This window comes from Botryllus schlosseri, chromosome 3, assembly GCF_051294905.1.
Source record: "Botryllus schlosseri isolate E-star chromosome 3, Bs_hap1, whole genome shotgun sequence".
Taxonomy (NCBI): domain Eukaryota; kingdom Metazoa; phylum Chordata; class Ascidiacea; order Stolidobranchia; family Styelidae; genus Botryllus; species Botryllus schlosseri.
Genome location: NC_137238.1, coordinates 28,830,022 through 28,846,616, shown reverse-complemented (window position 1 = coordinate 28,846,616; position 16,595 = coordinate 28,830,022). Strand labels below are relative to the sequence as shown.

Below are 16,595 nucleotides of genomic sequence, written 5' to 3'. Positions count from 1 at the left end.
CCCTGCAGATGCATTCTACCGTGACTCATCGGGTCAAGGTGTTGTGTTATCATTTCTAGGATGTTTCTTCCATTCTCACAGTAAATGCCGCTTTGCATATGACGACCCCGTGCGTCGAGAGCGAACAGAACGTGTACATTCATATTACAGAAGCCTAGGGCATCGTGTTATCACGATGTGGGAATGTCACTGGGATATCTCTAAACGTGAAAACTCCGAAATCGCTCAATTCATAAACAGTGTTCGACCTCGATTGATTCGCAACAAGTCACTAACAGCTCATAAGTTGATTGAAATGGTGTTAGATGGAACGTTCTTTGGGGCTTTACTGGTTGATATTTACACTCCTTCCCATTTGAAAAGATATTTTTCTGAACTGTGTCCAATATTCAAAAACACCCTTGTCTCACGTAACGACTTGAAAGGTCACATGAAGCAATTTGCTATTGATCACAACCTATTACCAAAACCAACACGTATGTTGGTTGCATCGTACTATGGCCAGAGAATTCTTTTGTCATCGACATTGATAAAATGGTATATAGAACATGGTCTAATTGTTTCACGAATATACGAGGCAATAGAGTTTACAAAATCAACTTGTTTTGAAGGGTTCGCAAAAACTGTCTCTGACGCGAGACGGCTAGGTGACCGGGACCCGGACAAGGAAATTATTGCCTTGACTCATAAGCTCTCAGACAACTGTGCTTATGGGAAGATGATAATGAACCCCCTCAAATTTAAACGAACCAGTTTTTGTGATAAAAGTCAATTGCTGAGAAATGTCAATGATCCGTTTTTTGTGAATGTAGAAGAGTTGAACTCGAATTTATACGAAGTAAGCAAAAGGCCTAAAAAAATAAAATGGAATACTTGCATTCATGTTGGGTGGTTCGTCTATCAATACGCGAAGGAGCAATTACTATCGTTTTTTTTACGACTGTCTCTGTACGTACTTTGACGACAGGCAATGGACCATAACTATGTGCGACACGGACTCGATCTACGTGGGGCATTCAGCTTCTTTCGATGATATGCTAATCCCAGAAAAAAGATCTGAATTTTATCTGAATTACGAAAAATGGTTCCCGCGCTATTTTTGTGACAAACATAGAAATGAGTTCCTGTCCAACCCAACCTCATTCGATAGAACGAGGCAATGCTGTAAAGATGTCTATGCATACTTTCTACGGCAACCTGGTTTGTTCAAGGTCGAATACGAGGACGGTACTGCATTTTGTGGTCTCCAATCAAAAAATTACTTTTGCGATGGTCCAAAACAAAAGTATGCCTCGAAAGGTCTTCAGAAATCTGGTCAAGTAAATTTTGAAACATTCCTTGAAGTATTGACATCTCAAAAACCTATGGGGGGTCATAATAGAGGTTTCAGAGTTCATAATAATGGTATTTACACGTACCAGCAGCATCGCGATACCTTGTCTTATTTTTACGCCAAGCGTCATGTTCTGGACGATGGCGTCACCACTATTCCGTTGAATGTGTAATGTGGTTGCTTTTGTATATTTCTGATCATGTTTTTTCTTGTTTTCTCAGATGAATAGTGCAAGTTCTTTCATCAAATCTGTTTTAATAGAGTTAGATCTGGATACTTTGCATAAGCAAACCATTGGCTTGGAACAGGATTTAACGCAACACTCTATTGTCGGGACCCAGGACGAACCACTCACCGGTACGATATCCGACCGTCATTACAGAGAGCGCCTGAATCAGCTCGAGCAAAGATGGAACTCTATTCGTGAAATATGCATGGAAGCACTACTACAACTCCGATTCCCAGACCGCAAGCTACCGAGTGATCACCAAGACATTTTCAATCGAGCCAAGCTGACGAATTATGTCGTTTTGGGTAAAACCAGGACTTGGATCCCACTTTTCGATAGGGAGGAAAAAAGAGCCAACTTCAAGAATTGTATGCGTGGACGTTCGTTGCAGTTCTTTCTCGACGACCATCGTGCCGCCAACTCTCGAAAACGATCTCATTCAGATTCGGAAAGCAGTGATGCTGGAACACAACCTTCTGAATTGAGAAATGATGGCTTCCCCGATAACTATAACTGTGCCGATCCCAATTTGTGATATTTTGCTGTTTAGTTATAATGCTTATCAATTTTAGGTGTTCAAATGTAATATCTAACCGGGTTAAAGACCAGTTTTGTGCTCAGATGGTTAATGTATTTGTGTTTTGTTTTACAGATGGCTACTAACTACTTAAAATCTATACTGCAACATTCCAACCTGGATCAACTACACAACAAGACACTGCGCCGTTATCACGATCGCATTCAAGTCGTCGACATGTATTTGAGACATGATATGTCGAATGAATTCTACAATCAATGCATTTCAACCCAACGCGATGATTTAGAACAATGCTCCCATGGTGAGATAGCATGTATGATTTTGTGTTCTCATGGTAGACATTTTCACAAATAATTTTCTGACACAACTCTAATACCATTTCATATCTAGACTGGGAACAACTGCTCGACGACCTTCAAAAAGCCTTTGTGACCTTGCAGCTACCCCTGACGAAATTACAAGCCAGTGATGAGGACTTTGTGACACGCGGCAAACTACTGAATCGAACTTTACTGGGGTTATACATCCCACTTGAGGATGAATACAACAGTGGGTTTTCCCAGTCCGCAGACTCGTGATATATATATAAATACATTCGTTTTTCGAGTTTGAATAAACAGCAACATGGAATTCAAGCATCCTTTCTCATTCATCCTATCCGGACCATCTCGTAGTGGTAAAACTACTTTCATCACTAAACTTATCAAGAATGCAGCCTCGATGATCAAACCTAATATTTCTAGAATCGTGTACTGTTATAATAATTATCAGAGTATTTTTGAGACCATGCCCCAGGTTGAATTTTACAATGGATTGGAGATTTTGGAAGATCTTAAATCAAGTAATGAGGATGTATTGATAATAGTAGACGATTTTATGACTCAGACAGAAAAATTGGTAGAATATTTTATACGTATATCGCATCATAACCGAAAGTCAATAATATTCTGCACGCAGAATTTCCATCATCAGGGCAAAGGGGCTCGCGACCTCAGTCTATCAGCCATGTATGTCTGCCTGTTTAAAAATCCCAGAGATCAGAACCAAATATCCGTCTTGGGGCGTCAGATGTACCCAAAGTCTAAGTTTCTAACAGAATGTTATAGAGACGCTGTCAAGAGACCTCATTCGTATTTGTGCCTGGATCTCACCCAAGAGTGCCCCGACGATAGACGGGTCATGACCAATATATTTCCAGGCGAAACATTGACTATTTACACTCAACCGGTATAAATACCGAAGTGTACGCTGTTCTGGTTTCAAAATGACTCCGATTCCGCGCAGAACAAAAGACCATTTGCCAACATTAGCATTCTTGCATCAAGCTAAACCTGCGATACGCAAGGAGATTTTATCTGGGGCTAGTGAAGGTCTAATACGTTGTATTTGTGAGTGTGCGAAAAATTTATTACACGGAAATATACCGCTATCAGCGTCCCAGAGAAAACGCTTGTGTTGCCATAGGAACATCTTGAGGAAGCTTACCAGTAAAGACGTTTCATTGCGCCGTAAAAAGACTCTTGTTACTCAACATGGGGGCATGTTTATGTCTCTAATATCAAGTATACTACCAGTAGTTACAGGATTACTCGGGAATTTATTTAAGAAATGACACACTTTAAGAAGATTTACGTCACGCCAAATCCACTGAACCATGTCGACATTCAAAAACTGAATTCAGACATCGATAAACGTATATATGAAATATTACAAATGGATATTCCACGGGGTAAAAAATTGGCGTTATATAACGACGCGTTGAATCGGTTCCAGAACAGACACGATGTTTTGAATCAACCAATGAAAATTGATGTTCCAGTTCAACCTAACCTGTTTTCTAATGCCGAATTGGAGGCGTTACGACATATGATAAAAATCAAACCTGAATCTTCAAAGATCCCCGTACCGAACCAGTCACCAGCTAGACCCAGAACTAAAATCCCTTCACCCCATGTCACAACGAAAAGGGGGCGGTCTATCAAGACACCGTCGCGATTCAAATGGAGCGTTTACTGAATATTTCGCTCCGGATCGACCCGGTAGCTATCGTGGAGCGTATGTATTCAGCAGGGGGCGCAATAGAACCGCGGTAAAAGACTTTCTTAGGCGACACGAGGCCTATACCAGGCACTTCCCTGTGCGACAAAAGTTTCAACGTCCAAAAGTAATAACATCGGGTTTAGGTGTCCAATATCAAGCTGACCTCATGCACATGGAAAACCTAGCAGTGGAAAATGATGGTTTCAAATACATCTTATTGGTTGAGGACATATTCAGTAAATTTCTATATCTTTTCCCGCTTCGAGATAAATCTGCAAAGGGTGTTATTCGATGTTTCAAAGAAATCTTTACCCAAATTAAACCCCACATCATTCAGAGCGACCAGGGAACTGAGTTTACAAACCGCTCCTTCCAGAGTTTTTTAAAACAGAACGGCGTAAAACACTTTTTCACACATAGCAATTTGAAGGCCTCTATAGCCGAGCGTGCGATCAGAAGTGTGAAGCAGATACTATTTCGGTACTTTACACATAATAAAACGTTAAATTACGTCAATGTTTTATCGGAAATATGCCTAGGATTTAACTCAACTTACCATACCAGTTTAGGCCGCGCTCCGGTTGATGTTAATTTTTCAAATCAAGAAGATGTCTTTCATCGATTATACGGTGATATCACACCAAAGCAACCAACACTATCCGTTGGTACCCCTGTGCGGATTTCAAAAACACGACAACGATTCGTAAAATCAGCATTGGCTGGTTGGAGCGAAGAAATATTTTTCATTTCGAAATGTTTTTCTGGGGACCCGGTCAGTTATCAACTGAAAGATTATGCAAACGAAATTATATCCGGCCGCTTTCAACGCGAGGAAATTCAACCTGTGATTATTGATAATGACATTTTCAACGTCGAAAAGATTCTGTCTACACGTAAGAAGGCCGGGAAAACCGAGTATCTGGTCAAATGGTCTGGATACCCCGAAAAATTTAATTCGTGGGTTTCGGATTACTATATGAAGCCTTGAGTAATGTTTTTATATTGAAAATATGGATTCCCAGTCCACGTCAAGCCGCGTTACTGAATTCAAACTTGAAATAAAAAATCAGTGTGTATTTGTCGTACAAATTTTTATGTTGGTCGGAATAATCATTTTTTCATTATATCAAATTTCTGTGAAACCCGATCGCGAAATATATTTAACGCTGTTATCGAGCTGTCTAGGATATTTACTCCCACAACCGTCTCCTCATCGTGTGCGCTGAAAATACAAGAAAATGTTGTTAACCTTACCATCCAATGCTAGTATGTCAATTTTTGAAAATACACCATCGAATTTTGAAACAGAACTCTACAGTGAACTAGAAATGCCACAACACCTTGTCGGTCTTTCTGAAATAAGTTTTGAAAATAATTTTCAACCCCGGATTGAAGTGGCAAGAAATGCTATAGGGTTCAGATTTGGTGATGAAAATTCAGGCGTCAAGCAATATTATATTCCAGAAGGGTCCTATCACAATGTCGCGGAAATGTTAGAAGCTTTTGAAAAATACTACATGGGTGAAATATTCATCATTCAAGGATATGACGAGTTTAGAATCGCTTTTCGATATTTACCATCGCACAGAGTTAGACACACGCGAAGTATATCGACAAATAATAACATCGGGAGTATGGTTACAAGACCGAAAGACCTTAACACCGAGAAATCAATAGAGACTTACGGATTGTCACCTATTGGTCCCGTGTTGAGTAAATTAGCTTTTAAGCGCGTATATGCCCCGCATTCCACTATGCCGATAGAATTCATATTTTCCCCTGCTGTGAAACTAGATCCCATCGATCAAATTTATGTATATTCTGATTTGATTCAACCACGACCGCATGGTAATCAGTTAAAGCCACTCTTACGAGTCATCACAGTAACATGTAAACCAAACCAGAATCAAACTAGTGTCTTTCATAAACCATACTATTTCCCGTTGGCGAAAAACAATTTTCATCGAATACGAATATATTTACATGATAAATTTGGTAACCCAATTAAATTTCAAAAAGGACCTGTCACTGTCAGTCTTTTATTCCGCCGAAAAGCTGTGGACTCGATATGACATACGTCACAATTTCTGGAGATCATGCGGGATTCTCAGTCGACCTTACCAAGACTATCATTTGCAACGAAATCTCACTTATGGACATAAGCTTTAATGTTGAGTTGAACAATCAAATTATAATTGAACGTGATGAAAAATTTTGGGAGTATCGTAATCCACAACAATTACTAGATACATACCTTGCCCCTATTGGAAATTATGCTACCCCGAAGCAGTTGATGCATAGGATTTTATCTGAAAGATTCCCGTATAGTACTGTTTATAACATAGAGAAAATCAGTGGAGAACTATTCCGAATTCTAACCCCGATACATATTACAATCCACCCCGACAGTATTCTAGAAAAATATTTCAATGTCACACGCGACCTAACATCATGGTTATGTAATTCCACATTAATCAGGTGTAAACCGGTGCCCACTGAGATAAGATATCTTTTTGTTTATTGTGACTCAGTCAAGCATCGTCACGTGGGTGATTATATGAGTCAACTGCTTCGCGTTATTCAAATCAAAACCACTCCACGTTACCGCGAAGAGATCATTTATGAGAAACCGATATATTTTCCAGTATCGACAAATCACATCCAGAATATAAAAATCTCCATTAGAGACCAATTCGGTCAGTTGATCGAGGGTATACACACTACGTTGACACTTCATTTACGATGATTTTAACGCTGACCAATTCTAGGAATGGTATAGGTTTCCAACACTGGCTGTCCACTGTTAACGAAATCTCTACGAGATACCGTGAGATAGCGCTTATGGAGATGAATATGACATTGACCAATCCTATACCAGGACGATATTTGTTTGTCTATTGTAATATTATCAATCCACGATTGGTCGGGGACACATTTGCTAATTTACTCCGTGTCATCCCGTTACAAAATAACACCATGTCACAAAATTGGATATCGACGAATGCATATTATTTTCCGATATCGCAAGATGTTATACACTCCGTTTGTATTTCATTGAGAAATGAATTTGGTGACCCTATAAATATAGACAACCAATCATTGCAAGTCACATTTAACATTAGGAAGCAATTATGAAAGTTGCGTACGCCTGCGACCATCACTCGGTATACAACCATTATAATCAAACAGGGAATGGATTTGGATATTTCGCTGGTGGCCACCAAACAGGGTCTGGTATTGGTAGCTTGTTTAAAACTCTTGGTCGTTTCGTGACCCCTGTTGTGAAATACGCTGGCGGACAATTGTTACGTACCGGGGGTGAGATAGCCAGAGATCTTTTGAACGGACACTCCATCAAGTCCAGTGCCCTCAAAAGAAGTAAGCAAGCTGGGACTCGCGTTATTGATCGAATTTTGAAACCCAACAATGGTATAAAAAGAAAGAAAAATACTAAATCAAACATTTCTAAGAAGCGACGCCGCAAAGAGAAGGACATCTTCGATTAACATGATGATGCATGAAGATTCACACGAATGTCATAATAACGGATTAAATATATTTAGTGTTCCTCATACCCAAACCTCGATAGAGAATTCACAATATGTCATCGTTAAACCACACAGTCTGGGAAATGTAATGGAAATTTCATTACCTAAAACAGACAGATACATCGACCTGCAAAACTCATTCTTACGATTATGCCTAAAGCTTACTAAACACGATGGAACAGATTTAGCAGATGCCGCGGAAGTAGCATTTGTCAACAATATATTAGATTCTCTTTTCAAACAAATTGATGTAACTATCGGAAATGAAGTAATCACCAATTCAGACAATTGTCACGCATACAAAGCGTATATCTATCGACTGCTGAATGACACACCCGCTGGATCTAACAGTTTTATTCGTGGCCAGGGCTTCCACAAAGACACCGCAAAATTTATGGATACTATAGGCACTGAAAACACAGGGTACGTAACGCGAAAAGGTCTTACCCAAAGAAGTAAAGCATTGGAGTTGATTGGTAAAATTCGAATGGGACTTTTCGAGCAATCAAGATGTATGCTGGATAATGTCGATATGAAATTACGATTCACATGTAACGACGACAAATTCTGCCTTATTGGAACCACCGAAGACGTGAAAATTGTAATCACGGATATGGAACTATATGTGAAACAAATGAAAATTGCAGAGAGTGTCAGCTTAGCTCACAAGTCGATATTACAGAAATCGAATGCTAAATATCCGTGGTCTCGTCTTCAAATGTCAACTCATACCTTCGCAGGGGGACTGACGAAGCTTGACCGCGAGTTGGTTAGCGGGACTTTGCCGAAAAAAATTGTAATTGGCTTGGTTGAAACCACAGCGTTTAACGGGGCTAGAAACAAAAACCCATTCAACTTTAAACATTATGATATTCAGAATATGTCATTGGCTGTTTGTGGCAATCAATTACGAGGCAGAGAATTTCATTTCGCTTTCGAAAAATCAGGGGGTTTAGAAGGTTATATGATGCTCTTTTCTGAGACAGGGAGGTGGGAAGGTGAGGCACCTTTAAATATATCACCTACCGACTATATGAATGGTTATACTCTGTTCGTGTTTGATTTGACCCCAGACAATAGCTTAGGGTGTTACCAACTACACAAAACCGGGACCGTACACCTGGTTTTGACAACCTCCAAGCCCCTACCAACGTCTGTGACATTGCTGTGCTTAAAAGAGTACCAACACCTCTTACAACTGAACCAGAAAAGACAGGTCGTGGAAATATGAACACGGATGAGATTAATAATATTCTCTTCAATCATCCTGACACGAAAAATCTATTCATAGGGACTTACGCTGTGGATCAGCTACCGAAAAAGCCAAATAACCAGAAATTTGCTGTTGTCATCAATTACGACGAATCAACGTTACCAGGTTCTCACTGGGTGTGTGTATATAGCGATAACTCCACTCATTTTCATGATTCACTTGGTTTCCCACCCCTAAAACCTCAGATAGTCGAGTTTCTAGGTCCAGAGGACTTCACCGTTACCAGACAACAGCTTCAAAGTAAAAAATCTGATATGTGCGCTGATCATTGTATTTCATATTTGATTAAAAGAGCTCAAGGTTTTTCAACTGAACAGTATCTGAATTATTTTGGTGATAAAAAATATGAGAATGATAAAATTGTTCGTGTTTTTGTAAAGAGCTTGATTACAGGTGGCTAATAAACACATTAAATGTATACATATGTGATTCGTGATATACTTAACACAGTGAGTCAGTTTTGCCCTGAACGGTTTTATTTGGTTCGTATTGAGTACGCTCACGGATTGATTCCAGACCAACCTGCTCCACAGGAAGCAATTCGCGTAGTGATTTCAGTGGACAGGATACCATAGTCATTTGTCTCCGCAGAATATGTAGGTCACTTCGCATTAAAACACCTGTTTTCAAAATCGATCGCGGGAAGCGCACAATGACGCTTTTTCGAAGCTCCGTAGGTCGATTTTCGACTGCTAGCTAGCTCAAAATGCACCGTTTCTGACTTCCGAAATGCGACATTTGTGACTCGAAATACAACATTCTTGACTTCCGGTATTTTACGCCTCGCCAGCGAGCGATTACACTACTCACGTCCATCACGCTCGGGGAAAGCTCACCCTTAACTCATCCGCTCAGGCTTGATGCTGAGCGATCAAAGGCCATTAACTCTGTCATCGGCAAACATCTGTTGTATAATCTGATATGTGCGAATAATTATCGAGATGACAATTTTCGCGTCGTCGAAAGGGGCCGTTCACACTTACATTTGTGTGCCTGGAGTCGACTTTTATCAGAATACATCAACCAAACTCTGTCAAGAAAAGGAGCTCGTGTACCACCTAAAAATAGTACATTGGACGCTCTCTCATTCGAAATTTCATGCTGGTGACGTCATATTTTGTGATAGGATCATTGATATACAATGGTCTTTTCAATTCTCTACTAGTTGCTGACGATGTCTGGTGAAAATATCCGGGCTCGTTTCAATATGAATATACCATTCAATTGCATATTGAAGTTCTGTACCTCCAAGAAGCTCTCCAAATATATTACTGAAGTCAAACTCGTGCAGGAAACCCAGTGCCCGCGCAGCCGTCATCGCATTACTTATACTGTGTTTATAGTCATCAGCAATTATTCTGACAAATGCTGCACATGCTGGCATAGTAGCTTGTAGTCTGCGAACAACCATCCAGTTTCGATCGCAAACAGAAAACCAGCGAAGAAAATGAGATTGGTTAGACAGGCTTGTTCACTTTCACGAGCATATAGACTGCGATGCTTTAAATCCACTGTAAAATAGAAAATCGTTTTCCTCATCTCTAGGCAGCTGCTCGAGAATTCCTATTGGAATTACTGCAACATCAGCTCTATCGGAAAGAGTTTTTCAGCCATGTAGAAGTAAGGAATAGTGCCAAACAACTTAAAACTTGGTGTGCAGTCGCATACCATGAGGATGCGCTCTGATTTGACAGGAACTGAACTTGAATTTTACTGTATTTCTTTCTCATTCGGAATTTCATTTAATTTTCAAGTTTTTTACGATTTTTTTAATTCTAGAAATATGATTTTGAAACGGACTGTCTATAGTTCTAATTCTAATCTAATTGGCAAAAGCTGAAAATTTTATAGTGGTCCATGACTACCTTGCAGCACGACCCACTTTTGTTCTAGGCTACTGTAAGACTCCTATTACGCGATTCACCTGAGAGTAGGTGCCGAAATCAGCCTTCAACCCCGATAGATAGGAATTCCCTTTATACAGATATACCTTATTGCAGCATTATTTGAAATTGTAGGCCCAGTCGAAAGACTAAAGACTCTTCGTCCACTCGCTATCTTCCTTTTATACACGAATACGAGATATAGAATGTATTAATAATTTAAAATTACGTAGCAATACAGAAATAATCACTGTACTATGTTCAAGGTAAATATAATACTGACTGAGAAATAAAATAAAAATCATCAAATTATATGTCTCGCTCTGGTGATTAACCTGTAATCCAGCTGTTGGTTTACTGGTGTGGATACGGCGGCGGTGGATCACAGTCGTCATTTCCTGCAACAGCCACCGGTGAATTTCCATATGATTGTTGTTGAATAATAAAACGGCTAGGACTTGCTCGATGAAACGCGTCAGTTGAAATGCGAGTTTCGGAATAAGATACCGACCTGTTGGCCGCTCCTTTTCGCCTAATACCTTTATATGCAAATATCGCATGCGCAATCTCTGCGCACAATCCAAAGAACATGCCGATCGTGACCAATACGTGAAGCACAATCGCTTTATCCCAAACTAGGGCAGCGCCTGTGAAGCATATAACAAGTCCGGCGACCGCTAATACAACAGTTATGACGCTCAACACAAGGTTAGCAACGTATACAGAGTAAGATGGTTTCCGGTATGTACACACCCCCAATATGCCGGTTGTTAGCATCAAAAGACCGACCCAAACCCCTGGTAGCATTCGGAACAGAACAAAGGCGTCCCCCCTGTCGCGCGACGAAGTCCCCATTTCCTGGCTCAGAGCGTACGGTGACATCGTCGGGAGCGCTACTCCGAGAGTTATTTCGACCAACGAGATCTTGCTAATAATATCTCGATATTTGCGCCTCGTAGATACCGTCGAAGGGCGTTCGCTGTGTTGCGGGACCGTAACTATCCTGATTCTTGTTCCCGGACGACTGGGATGTTGTGACGTCATTTCACCTTCCACAATTGGTTCTGCTCTTCGAAATTACAATCTGAAAAATCATAAATCCTTAATGAGTGGATAAGGTGATCAACTGGTCATTGCGATGCATTAGTTAGTGGTTGTCAAAAATAACAGCACTGAATTAGAATCACAGTGAAATTTGCAACGCTAAGCGAAGAGCACTGGCCTTAAAGGATTAATATTCACATTCTAAATGTGCACACAGTCCATCGTCGCCGAAATACTCTTCAACTTTTGAAACAATTCCGTTGCTGCCTGTTGACTATCTATGCTACCTGTGCTTGTACGTTTAAACTGGAAACAAAATAATCATATAAATATATGAATAGAAATAGTCAGGATTGATAATAAACGAATATTATAACCATACATGTAGGGATGGCGTGAACGTGAGGTTCACGTTCGAGTTCTGTGTGTGAACCTCTGGAATTTGGAGGTTCGCGTTCACAAACAAATGGTGGTAGGTTCTGCACTGCGAACCTTTTTCATGTTACACAATTTTCACGACATTATAACGTCGTGGGTTGAAATTCGTTCAACTTAGTACCACTCTCCGCATGGCGCATACATTACAATTTGCCGTATCATTATAACGTCTTTAGTTTAAATTAGTTGTATTTCAACTCACGACCACTCTTAGCGTGCTACGGGTGGCCCGAAATTAAATTCAACACTACACGAGCATGCTCCTTGGCAATTTCAAGAATTATTTGCTCCAAAGTTAGCCTGGAATATTGAGCTTTCCGTTTGTGAGTCTTTAGTGATTCTTTGCTGTGAGCTTTACCCGAAATCACACAATAGCAAGAACGAAACACACTACACGTAGGAAATCCATGAATTTTGCTTAGTCAATCAATCAGTTATTTAGAACAAGAACAAGGAAATTGATATAAAGAATGCATGGGTGTATAATCTAAAAATGTATCAGGCGTACGGGATCTATCTTGATTCGATATCATGTCATAAAAACCACCTCCGTCCGCTTGAGGTGTTGGGTGCTGTATAACTTGGTATTGAGTTAATTTCTGACTAAAGTATGGAAACCTGTGTTTAATTCTTAAAAATACAGCTATCCGGTCTAGCCAACTCCTCGGCGAAATTGTTTACAATGCGATTTAGTGCAATTATTATAGCAGTTGATTGTTCAAGTTGATATCAATGTGGCAAAATATGGCCTGAGTCGTCGCTAGTTATCAGGTACATTAATGTATAACTTTACGGAAATGTAGGGTTGAAATTAGCAATGTGATGTCACGCGACGTCATGGACCCACGTCCGCGTCCACATAGAAACTTTCAGGGGTTCGCACCATCCCTAATCACATGTACAAACGGATAGAATTAAATGAATAAGGAAGAGGCTTCTGCTCCATTTAAATTTTCAAATAAATTAAAATAATTCAACATATAATTGATCAAGCTAGAAAAAGAACGAAACGAAACAGGATTCGCAGATGATAGATAAAAAGCAGTCATACTGCGTTGACATGACCAGCTGCTGTAAATTACGTTTACCATATTGTGAGATACAGAAAAGAGGACTAATTTTACAAATCACAAAATTTATGAAGTCGGACGATAAAAAGGGGAAATTTGGAAAGTTTTACGTTAAATGTTATTGTGCTGACTAAAATAAAATTTAAAAAAATTCATTTTTTCAACTCGACTTCCGGAAGAACCGCTTTAACCTAAATTAGGCTGTGGTTAACCTATTTTAGTCAACATTGACGTCACTGCCATCGAAAGACAGATTTTCCAACATTTATGGTGTTCTTAGTTGTGCTTGTGAAGTAGCCTGGCTGTTAAAGCTATAGAGGAAAGACTATATAATTGACTATAGGCGGAGGTATTCCTACCGCAAATACCACGTCACTCTAGTTTACAAAATAACCGCCGCAAATATCGCGGGTGGGCTGGTCTGTCCATGTCTTTATATGTAACAAGTTGATAGTACATTCCTTGAGAGCGTAATCATTTCTGCTGCACATATATTGAACGTTTGTAGATGAACAACCTTATAGTAATTCGATGGTGAATTATCTGCAGTGGGACATTATGGTGGGATAGAAGGTGGGTATCATATATTTACTCGACGATAGACGTATACGCCGGTGGCGGCTGCTGTGCGGCTACTTCATCATAACGAGGCGGCTCTGTATCCTGAGATGCATTCGCTCGCGTAATAAAATCATATGCGGTCTCCGCGTTACCGGCGTCAAGTCGGCTATCACCAGTCCTTATTTCTTCGTCATATGATATTATTTGTATGCTTGTAGCAGTCCTGTTCGGATTCCTGGAACCATCCACCTGTTCGACAATCATATACTGGCCCGGAGGAAGGCGGACCACGTCATCAGTCGCGCCGCCAGAGCGACGTATTCTTACATGATTCTTATGGCGCACGCCGCAAATGCCACCACAACAGTACGCGGAATGAACAATACTAGACGTCGTACCGCCGAGAAGGCTTAAAAAAATCCCCGCGTGAAGGCCAAGGGTGGTAGTCCAAGTGCTAGTCAATGCAATGATCGTTAAGACGATACCCACGCCACCGACGATTGCCGAAGCTATGCTCACAAACATGTTTATCTTGTACACCACCACGGAGGGTTTCCTGTAAATGATAATCCCGAGTATTCCGGATATGATGATAATCGCTGCGGTCCATATTCCCTGAGCAGTCTTTGTAAAATCTTTTGAATCAGCCAGGCGTGACAGTTGTTTTTCGTTCGGAACAATCAAGGTGATTATGGCCATGGCAAGCGACGCGATTCCGAACAGCATTTCGGAAATAGCGACTGGTAACACTTTTTTTTTGTATCTTGCTCTTTGATGAGACATAGATCGATCACTCATGGTGCACTTTCGCTAATTTACCTTCTAATGGCGGCCGAGATTTTAAAGGAGACAAAACAGTACGATGATTTGATTTGTGATGATGTCTCAAATATGAATACTCCAATAGGTATTGATTGAAATATTTGATCACTTCCGCTTCACTTCACCCGAAAACGGCAATAACGATCTGTTTGGCGATAAGATATCACTACAAACCGTTAAATATTTATGCATGGCGCATCCTACGCGATGTCATGGACATTGGACATCTAGGCCAGCAGATTGCATTTATTGTACAAGTTTTAGAGCCCTGGGTCTCTCTCTCTCTCCTATATGTTATGGAGCAATACCACATCACGTGATGTATCGTGTGATAAATAATCGCATATCTCATATCGTATATTGACTCAGAGCCTCATATACGCTGTTACCTTACCGCTGAAATTACCCGAATTACTAACCATCCGGACAATATATACCTGGAAAAGGCAATTGTCGTCTGTTGAACTCTCAGTCAAGAATTCACTCAGGACGTTCGTATCAGCTACTGCCAGCTAAGTATATAGTAGCTGCTATCCTTAGATCACGGACTTGCCGCGTATACTATCGCAGGCTATCGAACGCGTTATACGTCCTGCAAAGTACAATGTACGTACATGGTTCAATGCTCTGTTCTTGTTTTGCATGGGTAAATGCAGCTAACCGTTGGTGTTCCACTTTCCATGTACATTGTACATTGTACAATGTACAGTTGTACACAGCCTACTTGACTCCTCGGGTCTTTCACAGGCTCGCTGTTATGAAGTCATAATGAGTCGTACTCGAATTTGCCGAATTCCACGTATAGGCAATCGATCTATTAACCTCTTTATGGCTGACTGTGACTGCTGTAATATCTAGCTTACGCCAAACAAACCAACCTTACTGCGGTAAAATAAACGTTACACCGTATCAAACAAGAGCAGTACAGCGTAATATGCGTAGCACCGACCCGATTACCTAACATATTTCAACATACGAAATCATTGTATTGTAATAAAAATGATGCTGCTTCAATCATTCGCGCAAGCACTGCTGAGTAAGAACCGCCGTGTCACGTATGCTTTTACGTACTGTTGTAAATAAGCGTCTGGTGAGTCACGCGTGAATCGTTATCAGCTGATCACGTAACTCGTAGTATTTTTAACGGTTTCGGAAGCAGGAAATTCTAAGGCGGTTTCGAGAATGCATTTACCTATGCTGTAAACGAAAATCGTGTATATTTTGCCCATATCCACCATAGCGTACGGTGGTAAACAACTCCGTTTCTCAATTTCGGTGCCATATACGTTCCGATTACAGCAAAGGCTGTCGTCGGAAGCGTTACGCGTTAATATTACATTCGTCAGCGCCTATTATTGTGAACATATTTTCGGCATTCATTCATGTCAAATCGAATAGAATGTCTTTAGTTTGTACATTGAAGCAAATGAAAAGCTAATGAAAAGCTAATTAAGCTAATGAAAAGCTAATTAAGCTAATGAAAAGCTAATGAAGCTAATGAAACACGCTATGGAAAAGCTAATGAAGCTAATGAAACGAGATATTGAAAAAATGAAGCTGATGAAAATCTAATAAAAATCTCATGTAGCTAATGTAAAGCTAAAGAAACGAGGTAATGAAAAAAATGAAGCTAATGAAACTTCAGATATTGTGAACAGTTTGCAACTTTGATTAAGATTTGGAACCACCACACATCGAAAAACTTCGCTGATTGCGATTGCGACACGTGCGCATTTGTTGATTGACGCTGTATTGGTATCTTTGAGATAATAGCCGACGTCAATGCCAGTTAAGTTTATTTATAAACTATGCTTTC

The 16,595-nt window shown here is 40.2% G+C and overlaps 1 long non-coding RNA gene across 1 annotated transcript; it reads right to left on the bottom strand.

Annotated features, from left to right (window-relative positions):
• Positions 1–11,001: 11,001 nt before the first annotated feature.
• LOC145436323 (uncharacterized) lies at positions 11,002–16,076 on the bottom strand. Its single transcript, XR_013914264.1, has 2 exons — positions 15,495–16,076; positions 11,002–11,928 (listed from the first exon to the last, which is right to left on the bottom strand). It is a non-coding gene; the product is annotated as an uncharacterized LOC145436323 (long non-coding RNA).
• Between the last annotated feature and the right edge of the window lie 519 nt (positions 16,077–16,595).